Raw genomic sequence first — 13,066 nt, forward strand, 5'->3', positions numbered from 1 at the left:
CAGGTATTTTAAGTCTTTAATCCACATTGAGTTGGTTTTTTGTTTTGTTTTGGTTTTTGGTTTTTGGTTTTTGGGTTTTTTTTTTTTTTTGCATATGGTATGAGATAAGAGTCCCCCTTCACTCTTTTACTGCGGATGTCCAGTTTTTCCATCATCATTTATTGAAGAGACTGTTTTTTCTCAATTGCATATTTTTAACACACCTGTAATAGATTAGTTGACTGTAGGCATGAGGGTTTATTTCTGGTTAATTCCAGTTCCTCTATTTTATTCCATTGACCAATTTTTTTTAGTGCTGATACCATACCATTTTGATTACTATAGCTTTCAAATATAGTATGAAATTAGGAAGTGTGATCCCATCCACTTTCTTCTGCTTCCTCAGGATTTCTTAAATGGCCTGTATAATGTTGGGGTACATTCCTTTCATAACTGACTTCTTGGGACTTTCTATAATAAAATGATATTAAATTCAATTTTGTCAAAATTTTTTCTTCTGAATCTATTGAGATAATCATATGATTTTATCCCTTATTTTATTAATATGGTATGTCACTTTTAGTGATATCTACAGTCTGAAAAATCCTCACATCCCAGGAATAAATACTACTTGATCACGTTGCATCCTTCTTTTAATGTGCTATTAAATTTGATTTGTTAGTGTTGTATTGAGGAGTTTTGCACCAGTGTTTATCAGAGATATTGGTCTGTAGTTTTATTTTCCTGTAATGTCCTGGTTTAGCTTTGCTATGAGGGAATGCTGGCTTCATAAAATGAGTTTGGGCATTGTCTTCCAGTCTTCTCAATTTTGGTAAGATGCTCTGTAGCCCAAATTATGATCTATCATTTAGAATATTCTGTAGATGCTTCAAAACAATGTGTATTATTATTCAAATGAATATTTGTATATTCATGTATGACTGAAGCATTGTGCTGTACACCAGAAATTGACACAACATTGTAAACTGACTATAACTCAATGAATAAAAAAAATGTGTATTATGTTACTTTTGGATGGAATGTTTTATACACATCTATTAGGTGCATGTGATCTACAGTGTGATTCAAGTCTGCTTTTCTCATTGATTTTTTGTCTTGATAATCTAGACAATATTGAAGGTAGGGTATTGAAATCTTTTACTGTTATTGAATTGCTGTTATTTCTTCCTTCCCATCTGCAAATGTTAAATTTAAATTATTAGGCACTCCAATCTTGGGTATACACTCTTGTTGAACTGACTCCTTCATCACCATATAATGACTTTCTTTGTCTCTTGAGCTGAGTTTGAATGAAGGTCTATTTATGCATGCACAAGGTCCTGGGTTCAATCCCCAGTACCTCCTCCAAAAATAAATAAACAAATAAACCTAATTACCTCCCTCCCCCATCAAAAAAAAAAGTAAAAAAAGAAAAAGCAGCATATTGTTGAATTATGGTTTCTGTTTCACTCAGCCAGTCTGTGTCTTTTGATTGTAGAATTTAACTGATTTACATTTAAAGTAATTATTGCTAAGCAAGTTCTTATTATTAGTATTCTTCTGTTGATTGTTAATGTTTCATGATCTTTTGTTACTTCCTCCCTCTCCATTGCCATACTTTGTGATTTGTATTTTGTAGTGATATCCTTTTTAAATTATTTGATCTGTATCTTCTCTGCACCAAATCTAGGTTTTAGTCTTTGTGGTTGCTTCGAGGCTTACATCAAATATCTTATGGATAAAGCAGTCGCTTTTAAGCTGATAACAACTTACTTCCATTGCATACAAAAGTTCTGCATCTTTTCTCTGTCACATTTTAAGCTATTGCCATGACACTTTACAGATTTGGAGTATGCATCCATTAAGAGATTATTGTAGCTAGTTATTTTAATACTATTTTTGTTTTAGCTTTTACAGTAGAGATAAAAAATGATTTATGCACCACCATTATAATATTATAGTACTCTGAGTTGACCATATATTTACCTTTACCAGTGAGTTTTATACTTTTTTATGTTTTCATGTTGTGTCTTTTTATTTCAACTTGAAGCGTTCACTTTAGCATTTCTCTTAAATCAGGTTTAACGGTGGATTGACTCCTTCAGCTCTGAGAATGTCTTTATGTTTCCTACACTTCTGCATTCCAGTTTTTCCAGGTTTAATATGCATGGTTGACTTTTTATTTTTCTTTCCCCAGTTTGAGTATGTCATCCCAGTCCATCCTGGCCTGCAAGGTTTCTGCTGAGAAATCCTATGATAGACTTACAGGGGACAGGAAGGCAGGTTTTTCCTAGTATGTGATGAATTGTTTTTCTCTTGCTGCTTTGGAAGTTTTTTCTTTGTCTTTGACTTTTAACATGTTGATTATAACATATCTTGGGATAATCTTTTTCAGATTGGGGGTTCTTTGAACCTCCTGTACTGGGATTTCAACACATCCCCCAAGATTTGGACATTTTCATCTACTATTTCTTTCAATCAAATGTCTTCCTCTCTCTCTCTCTTCTTTTTCCTTCTGGAACTCCCATGATGTGCACATTCATACACGTGATGCTGCCCAATAATTCATTCTTTTCCATTCTTTTTCCTTTTTATTCTTTTTCTCCTCCAATTGACCAGTTTCAAAATGCTCATTTTTTTTATTTCACTGATTTTTTCCTTCTGTGTGATCAGATCCTCTGTTGAAGCTCTCTGTTGATTTTTTCCCCTCTTCTATGAGTCACTTCTGTGATTCACCATGATTATCTCCAGGATTTCTGTTTTGTTCCTTTTTTTGTGGTTTCTATTTCTTTATTAAACTCATATTTTTTTTAACATATTGTCCTCAGGATTTCATTTTGTTGTCTGTCTGTGTTCTCTTGAATTTCATTGAGTTTATTTAAGATAATTATTTTGATTTTTTTTTTTTGTTAGACAATTTGTAGATCTCTTTTTCTTTGGGGCTGATTATTGTATCTTTAATACTGTAGCTTTATTATCTACCTGATTTTTCAGGATCATGTAGCCTTGTGTTGGTATTGGTGCATTTTCAGGAGCAAGTAGCTCTGCCAGTCTTTACAGATTGTTTTCGGCAGTTGAAAGGCCTTCTCCTGTTGGTACCCTATACTGATGGGACTACGTCCAGAATGACACTCATGCTGAATTAGAGGCAGTTCACAAGACCGTGGCTAAGACTATGGTGGGGTTTGTGATGGGTATAAATCCTGTCTTGTCTCTAGGATGACTGGGCTGCCTCCAGGCCCTTGTTCAGTAAGGTGATGCTGGAACAAGGGTCTACTTCAAGGTCCACAGTTGGGTCTTCAGTCAGTGGGCTTGTTATGAAGTGTGAAGAAAGGTGTGGGTCATGCCAAGTCCAGTATGTCCCTGGCTCTGTACTGTGGCTGAGAGGGACTGGAAGTGAGTCTCAGGACTGCTTTAGTGTCCAAATCCAGGATTCAGGTCTGCAGACCTGGCTCTAATGGCCTGTCTTCCCAGCCCAGGTCTACTGGTGGGCTGAACTGCTCCCTAACCATGGCTGGGAGGTTACTGGGGTCAAGTTACTGTCACCAAGTCCAAACTCGTTCTGCTCGCTGCACGACATGCCAATAAATCAGGAGTCAAGGCATTGGGGCAAGGAACAGTGGATTTATTCAGAAAGCTGGCAGACCTAGAAGATGGCAGACTAATGTCCTGGAGAACCATCCTCTTCAAGTCAGAATTCAGGCCCCTTTTATGCTAAAAAGGGTGTTGTTGGTTGTTGCAAAATTCTGGGTGTAGAAATTCTTTGTTCTTGGGATCCTTTGTTCTTGCAGCTGTCCAAGTGGGTCAGGTCACGGTGCCCCTGTAAAACCACCAACAATACAAATGTGATTTTCTCTTCTGCAACTTGTTATCTTTATAAGAATGTGAAAGTGTTACTATCCTTAAAGTTCAGAGCCTTGAGAACAGGTTCTTCTGAATATTTCAGGCTAAAGGCAACATTCTTTTACAAAAGTTACTAAGAGTAAACCTAGAAAACAGGGCACAGGGTTAAAGCAAAAGGAACAGATCTAATATGGAGTCAGATTTGTTCTGTTCTGTTCCATTACAAGGACCATATTTTATGGAAAGCTTCTCCCTACCAATGTCACAGGTATGTTTATATGTATTTATAGCCATCTTTGTCCTGTTTTTCTCATCAAGTTGCATATAGAGCAAAGGTATGGTGGGTACCATGGTATAAGGTCAGTGTTTTGACAACTACACCAAGGTCATTTTTTCTGGGAACTTTCTACTGTTGAATGTCTGATGTATCTCCACCTTGCTAACACTCCAGTGCTCAGGTTCTCATATCTTCTTTATCTGATGTCACATCCGGACTCCTGCCATTCTCTGATATGAATTTTCAACTCTCTTTTCAGGTCCTTGATGCTCCCCGCCAACACTATAGCTTTCCTCTCAAGCTCCACTTTTCTGGTGTCATCCTATATTGAACACAAATGCTTACTTAATGTGATATGTTGATAACACCTCCTTCAGCTCCGTGCTATAAGCATCTCTTCTCATTACTTTGTGTTGTTTTATGGTGGGTTTTTTTTTTTTTTTTTGGTTGGGATAATTAAATTATTTATTTATTTATCCATGTATTTATTTATTCATTCATTCATTTTAATGGCAGTCCTGGGGATTGAACCCAAGACCTCACTCATACTAAGCACACACTCTAAGACTGAGCTTATACCCTTCACCCCCTTAAAATGTTTTTTTAACCTCACTAAAATGTAAGTTCCCCAAGAGCATAGATCTCGGCTGTTTTGTTCATTGTTGAATTTCACATTCTGTCATAGCAGCTTGTACATGTGAATGCTCAATATTTAAACCAGTAAGATCGTATAAATAAATGGCAGGTCATTTTTTTGTCTTCTTTTAGGCGTATCACACAATTCATCTGGGGTAAGGTTCTTCCCAAGCTGAAGACATACCACCTCTATAGGGGTGCATGTGTGTGTGTGTGTGTGTGTGTGTGTGTGTGTTTTCTCTCCCTCTATCCATTGTTGAATGAGCACATAGTGATCAATCCTCACATTCACTCATAGACCAGGTTTGTACTTAAGACTTGGCTTAATCTGTGGGTCAGATTCACAACTGGAGAGCATCTTTATATACCCACAACCTGGCCATCCCCAGCATTAAGTTGGCAGTTAATGTATTTACTCTTTTTTATTTCCCATATAAAGCTGATTATTAATTACTATTATTATTATTATTATCATCATCATCATCATCATCATTATTATTATTATTTTACTGTGAAATGACATAGTTCAGAAGAAATATAGTTCTAATCGTCCTCTGCCCAGCCATTTTACTTACAAGAATTTTACCTTCCAGTGAATAATATGTTTTTTGACAACTGTTCCTCTATCTGATTTCCAGGCTATTTCTGACATCACTTATCTCTGAAGGGATTTAGAAAGAAGAGCGTAATGAGGAAATAAGACTCTCAAAAACATTCCTTACTTTAGAGCCCCTGCCTAGATCTCTGGTTACAGTTCACCCCCAGCGTCTTAAGACCATCCAAGAAGCATGGCGCCTGCTTCACAGGAGGAAGAGGAAGACGGTCAGAGCCTGTTCCCTGGTCTGAAACTTATGGCAAAGAAATCTGAGCTCTGGGTACCAGTATTGCCCTTCATGCTTATTTTCTGAAGCCTCGTCAGTTTCCATCTTTTGATGAGCATGGATTTCAGTGGCCAATTGGAAGTGACCACAACAGAAGCTGTTACCTACATATCACGTATCAATTTTTTTTTTTAATGTCATGGTAATCCACACCGTGCTGGCAGAGTCTGGGATGTGACTGTCATCTCTGTAAGCTCAGGGTTTTTGTTGTATAAAACCTTAAGTCTGAATTATTATGTGCCAGACCTTGTCCCGAGCACTGTACGAACGTTAACTCATTTCCTTCTTATGATGATACTGCTACTGTTTTTGGTTAGAAGTTTAGTTTTTAAAAATTTTCTGAATGAACTTTATTCTAGGAAGAGCAACTCACTGAGAGATAGAACCGATTTAAAATTTGCATATAAGTACTGGTCACTGTTTCTAAGAACAGTTCAGAGCTTTAGCTTTGTAAACTTACATGGTTATCAAAGGAATAAAGCCAATCGCAAATTAAGAGTCAACAGAATGTACTACTTCTGTCTTTGACCTATTTTGTCAGCACTGTTAAGTCTCCAGTGTCTGAGATATTAGCCAATCTGTCTTATTTTTCCCCTCCTGTTTCTCAGCCAGTGGCCACGCCCTTCAGTAACTCACCTGACTCCAGCTACATGGCCACTTCCTGTGTGTAATCATACATTTTCAGACAAAGAGTTATAATTGAAAAAAGTATGGTGCAACTCCTTCTAGAAAATTCTCCACTTTTTTCCTGACTTACCAGATCCTTACAAATCTAAAGTGATAATACCATCTAAGCCAATTTTTAATGACACTAAATTAAATAAAATAATTTCCAAGAGAAAGTTGTCATTGGCTGAGTTTTTCTTCTTAATTTTGCAGCACGCATTGAAATCTACAGTGATATAACTTATCATTTAAAATGGGGCCTCTAAATTCTTCTTAAAAATAGAGAAGAAGATAAAATTTTATGTGTGAAAACACAAGAAAAGTCAGTCACTTCAGTTGTACAAATTTATACACACCTCTACAGTCCCTTCCAACTAAAATTATAATTAATTGTGCCGCAGTGTATTGAAGTCATCATTTGAGATATGAATTTAGATTAAATAAAGAACATCAAAAACTTAGAAAGTGTTTACATGAAATTATGTTTGCTTTGCAATTCTTTGACCAACTATTCTTCTAGTGCATTTTCAGGTATGAACTCCTTGGATTCGCCTATAGTATATGACAGTACTGCTCTCCTATGACTTTTTTCATAGACTATTTCTTTAGAGTAGTTTTAGATGCTCAGAAAATTTGAGAGGAAGGTATAGGCTTCTGATATACCCCATTCCCCTGCATATTCATAATCTGCCCCGTTATCAACATCCCTCATCAAAGTGGTATGTTTCTGGCAATTGATGGATGTACATTAACTCATCATAGTCACCTGAAGTTCATAGTTAGTGAAAACAGGCAGCAATGTTGTTCTTTCATAAAATCAAAGTGGTCTAACAGGACCATTCCAAAAACAGGGGTTACCTGTATCCGTATAATGAACTCAAGGGCAGAGAAAGAAGGAACAGACTCAGAGAATAACTTCAAAATTGGAGGAAAAAAAATCTCTTATGTTATAGGCAGCTCCTTATAAACAGTCATCCATTCTTAGCTCTTCTCATTTGGGGGAATTTAATCACAAATAATAATTTTTTTAAACTAGGTTTATACTTTTTAATTGTCCAGATTGCACAAATTTTAGAATTTCATTGGACCAACACTGAAGTAAAAGCCATTGAAAAGCTGACAAAGGGGAAAATGAAAAGAAGAAATTCTAACAAAGTTTATGTGATATATTTCTCCTCCTTTAAAACATTTCCTAAAGCAAGGTATCCACGGAAATGTGATAAAAACTGTTCCTAAAAATTATTACAATGTGTTTTGTAAATTTTGAGCTTGTTGACAGCAAGAAAACAAGAAAACTATGCTTTCTTGATCTCTCTCTCTATATAAACACATTACAGGTCATCAAATTTATAATGTTTCTCAGTGACTTACACCATTATATAATTCCCTCCTGTTGAGCAGGTGGGAGTTTGTGAATGCAATGTGATGTTACACTGGTGATTATGTTACATTTTATAACAAAGGAGACAAGACTTGGCAGATGTAAGATGCCTATGCAACTGATTTTTAGTAGACCAACAGGAGATTTATCGGGGTGGGTCTTATCTAATCAGATGAGTGTTTTAAAAGGGAGCTTAGCCGTTTCCTGCTCTTGGCAGTTCCAAGCAGCAAAGACTCTTGCTGGCTGAGAAGAAGCCACGCTGATCCCTAGAACTACAAGGAAATGAATTTGGCCCGCATCCATGTGAGCCTGGAAGAGGAACCTGAGCCTTGGATAAGAACGAGGACTCACCTGCCACCTTTACTGCAGGCAGTGAGCCAGGGTCTCAGAGGACCAGCAAAGCCATGGCCAGACAGCTGACCCACTGAAAACGTAAGGTCATAAATGTGGGGTTTTTTTCCCATCTCTAAGTTTATGACAACCAGTTACACAGCAATAAAAATTTAACATATAGAGATACATAGACCATTTGCTCATTTGTTACAATTTTAAAGCATCCTTAATTAAATTTCTTCAGAACTGAAATCACATAACACAAAACTCTTGGCAGATTGAATAAAATACTATATACAGGAGTGGAAATAAATTCGTAATTAATAGCACATACATTTGCTCTTAATTAAATGAACCCTCTCTGTCAAGCAAACCGTCTCCTCTCCCAGTGTCATTTGGCAGAAAACATAGCCTTTCTAAAGAGTGGAAATATTCTTCAATCCACCTCTGGTCTCTGAAAATCCCACGTATGAATGAGAATATTGGCCACACACCCTAACTCTTAGGGTATTACCAAAGGATTCTGTTGTAATTGCCACATGTTTACACAGGTATGAGTAATATGTTTGCAAATCCTGGAGTCTGTGAATGCACACATGCATTTCGGGCAGCGGGGAGGGAGGTTCCTAGATTGAATCAGTGGGGTTTCCACAGGGGCAAATTTAGGGCTCACGCTGCACACCCCAATACCCAGTGCCCAGCAGTTATCTGGCCCAAAGATGACATCATCACATACGTGTTGATTGGCTGAAAGCAAACATTTAACAAATTTGCATCTGCTCCTTGAATGCCAAGTGTTAGGACTTGTCATGATACAATGCCTTCCTTCTCTTACTTCTTCAGAACATTCACTTTATCCAAGTGGTACCTTCAATCATACCTTCTTCTTAATTTTTTTTCTTTTTCTTTTCCTTTTTTTTTCCTTCATCATTTATTTTTACAAACCCTTGTGTCGTGAGCTGACCTTCAATAGATCTCAGCGAGGGAGATGCTCTGCTACATATGAAACCCCAACACACCATCTTTGATTGTCTTGTTTTCAATCACCTGAAGTTCTGAAAGATTCTGAGAAGACATATGTCTCATCACTTCCCATACTGTTTGCATTTGAGATTTTTCTGCCCAGATACTTATTTTTCATTCCACAGTGTACCACCATGAGGTGTGATAGTAACATGTGATGCATTCTTTGCCTCCCATGTGGGGCAGTGTTCTTTCTGGGAAAGCAATAATCAGAAGCCAATTTGCTGCCAGATAGAACTAATTTTGACTCCTACAGGGTTTGGCAATTAACTGGTTGCTTGTTTGGAGGCATTTAGTTGAATTAAATTGAATTCCTTTAAGTCTTCATTTCCTTGTCACTAAACTCTCCTCCCAGGTGAGGATGAGAAAGATTTGGTGAAAAACACATTTTTCACTTATGATATAAAATGCGCTGGTCTGGTTGATACTAAGTTTCAAGATGAGTGTCTTATGCTTCTAGCAAAGCAATGACCCTCAATCAATGAAAAAATAGAGAAATTTTGAGGCTTAAAATGTTCCATAGAGTCCTCTCTGCTGTCTCCATTTCAATGTTCTCAAAGTCAAGATTTCTTTACCTAAGTTGCATTCCTCTCTCTGGCCACAGCCTTTCACATTTCAGCATTCCAGTTTTATTGTCCCCTCATCATCTCTGTGACCTAACTTAGGATCCCCGAACTTGCTCCCTGGCAGGTGTGCAGACTTCAAGTCCCATGATCGCCTATGCCCAGGACAGCTTCGTTTTCTGTGCCCTTTCTGAAACACAGCAGGTGTGCAGTCATTTCAATGGCTTCTGGTATCATATTTTCTGTACACACCATCTAGAATCCTCCACTTCTTTCCATTTGAGTATTTCCACTTTTTTCCCTTCTGCGATCGGGCTGTCTAGCACTGGAAAAAAGAAAATGTCACCTAAATGAAAAGTAACTTAAGTTGAAGATTACATTTAATAATCGTAAGCTGGAAATGAATTTGTTTGCTTCCAGCAGCCTTCTTACTGTATTTTCAATGGTCCAGCTCAGCGCCATGCTTCTCAGGCATCCTTCCCTGTTTTACTTTTATTTTTGTATTTGATAAAAGTCAAATGTTTGCATTTTGAATTTCTTCAGGTTTTCTTCATGTGAAAAATTCTTGTCATTTTCACACACATTTTATCTCTCTCCTTTATCAAGACATTTCTAACATCTCCATGATCTTTGTTTTTCTAAAGACCAGTAGCTCCATCCCAATTACTGGGGTCAAGAGGTGTTTCTCTTGTCACAGGAAGAATTCAGAAACAAGACATGGAGGGTAAGAAAGCAAAGCAAGGATTTATTAAGACATAGACAGTTTGCTCTCAAGAAAAGAGCGGGCAGACTCAGGTGGGTAGCTGGCTATGTGAGTGTAAGAATGAATGGGCAGAATATTAACTGGAGGGGAGGGGTTTGGGGTCATCTTTCCTGATCTCCATCCCAGCCCCACTTTCCCAGGTGGGGAGGGGGGATTTTTCATCCTTATTTTTGTCTTGGTTGGGAAGTTGGATGAGGTCATAATGAACAAAAGGTGACATTCAAATGGTGGGGATTCCTGCCCTGTCCCACCCTTCTGCTTCCAGGACATTTGTCAACCCAGAAGGTTTTTTTTTTCTAATCAATCCCGAGGATCCTCTTTTTCTTGGTCTGTCCCAGGTCCCCTGTTGTTTACAAGATGTCTTGCTTTCTGCCACTTGCCCCGTCCCCCTTTCTCTGCTCATATCTAGCTAGCTGCCTGCTCTTACACAACCAAAGCCACTGTCCTGTCATGACTGTATATCTTCTATTATCTGCAGTTCTCCACCACATTTGTTACAGCTCAAGAGGAAACTCCAATCTGTCCTTTAATGGCCAACAAAATACCGTCTCTCTCTGAAGTTCCTCCTGACATTCACAGTCATATCTGAACATCCTTTTGTGTTCCACTATGATGCTCTTCATTTCTCCATTATTACATTTAATCTACTTACCCATATATGATAAATTATAAAAATATACATAAATATAAAATATGATTAGATACTGAGAGTCATGCCTTAAGCCTGAGATGGCATTCCTTCCAGATTGACTGCCATCAAGTCTTCCTTGAAAAGCAATTAATGTCTAAATGAATGGCTTTCAAACTCTACCAGCCTGTCAGAACCTTCCTCAAGTGCTCATAAATGCACCCTGGAGGGAACTGAGCACATTCAATTTGCTGTAAACAACCATGTTTCTATGTAAGAATTTGAAATTGAGACCATTAGTGTAATACTTTTCTACCTATTTGATGGATAATTGAGTGGACATGTTGTTATGGCTAAAAAGCCCTCATTTGGAACACCTAGTTAAGACAGGTCACTGCTGTGACACGTCAAAAGCTTCCTGTGACCTGATTTGAGGTTAGAGCCACCTGCAGTAGAGGTCACCCCTAAGGAGATTTATTATGCAAAGGGTCCTACTTGATTTTTGATGTGAGCTTTTAACCTTCACTTTTCCCTACTTGTTGTTCTGCTTACATCTGAATAGATTTATTAAAAAAAAAAAATCTGAGAGCTCCTTCCTTCTGTGCCAGTGGGAAGTTCAAAACTGTAAGGACCCTGAAGTCACACAGGAATTCTCATCTATGTTCTTTTAAAACAAAATAAATTTTCTCACATTAAAAAACAAAAACAAACAAACAAAAAACACTAAGAGTCAGAGAGATTTTAAAAACCTCTCCTTCATGACTAATAACCAGTGAAGGAAAAATGTATTTCTAAGCTTTTATGATTCCAAGATTATAATTATCCTGATAGACAATGGTCACAGTGCCTTTCTGAGCCCAAGGATGGGGAAGGGTCCCCTCCTACCTGACGTATGAGATGCATCACTTGGCCAGAACGAGAGGATACTCAGGTGCAATTTTACCTGCAGATCACAGCCTAGCAGATACAAAAATATAAAATGTGATTCTTCATCTGTCCTTCCCTGCATGTCTCTTAGCTCCTGATCTAGTGAATCCCTTAAATAGCTATCTCAGGGGACACATATTTAAGAGAAAAAAAAAATTATACCATCAAAATGCATTTCCTTTTGGAAGAGATAAAATTATCGTTTAATTTCTTGACCTGGAGCTACATAAAAGGGAAGCTGACTTATACCAAACCACCAACACATCATTGCTTTCCAAGGTGGGGTAAAATAAGATACGAGAAAGAGTTACTCTGACATTTAGAAATCATAAAAATGCGGTGAATCATCTGTAACCATAAAAAAGTAAAGTGTGTGTGTCTGTGTGTGTGTGTGTGTGTGTGAGAGAGAGAGAGATTGTTGCCAATGCAAGACAAAAGCAAAGGAATGCTAAATGTAATTCAAATGCAAATGATAACCATGAAAAAATAAGGATTTCTTTTCTTTTTGTTTTTGGTCTGTCTTTTTAAAAGTTGTCAATCCCTTTTCCTCACAAAGAAATAATAAGGACCTTTCAATTTCCGAGACACTTTTTCTCTAAATTTTACTTTAACGAGAAATTCTAGTAATTACTGACCAGTCATGCAGTGTGTACAAATGACCTGACTGAACTTTGGTCCTCAGATGCGTCTTGTTTATTGGAATTTATTTTGCATGATTTGAATATTACCACCTTCCTCTACAAACATCTGAGAATCTGGGATCTGTCTTGGTAAATTTCATGAGTGATTTTAGTATTTTGTTCTGTATACGATTTTGTACAGACAGGCTCTTTTAATGCATATGAATTTAGATAAAACTAAAATGATTAGTAATTGCCAATTTGAATGCAAATATTTTGCCTAAATCATTACAGTATTCAAAACAAGGGGACCTTAGAAGGATTTACTTACTGAAGTAAGATGGACAGAAAATGAATTGCAACTGTTTAAAGTGTGTGAGTTCATGGGTTTTGATACAAATATATACAGCCATGAAACCATCACAATCAAAATAATGAACCTATCCATCAGCCTCACGCTTCATGGAAATACCTTGAGATCCTCTATACTATTTATTAAAAACTTTATCTTTTCTCCACTGAATTATTTTTGTACCTTTTTGAAAA

Source organism: Vicugna pacos, chromosome 11, assembly GCF_048564905.1.
Source record: "Vicugna pacos chromosome 11, VicPac4, whole genome shotgun sequence".
In the NCBI taxonomy this organism is placed as follows: domain Eukaryota; kingdom Metazoa; phylum Chordata; class Mammalia; order Artiodactyla; family Camelidae; genus Vicugna; species Vicugna pacos.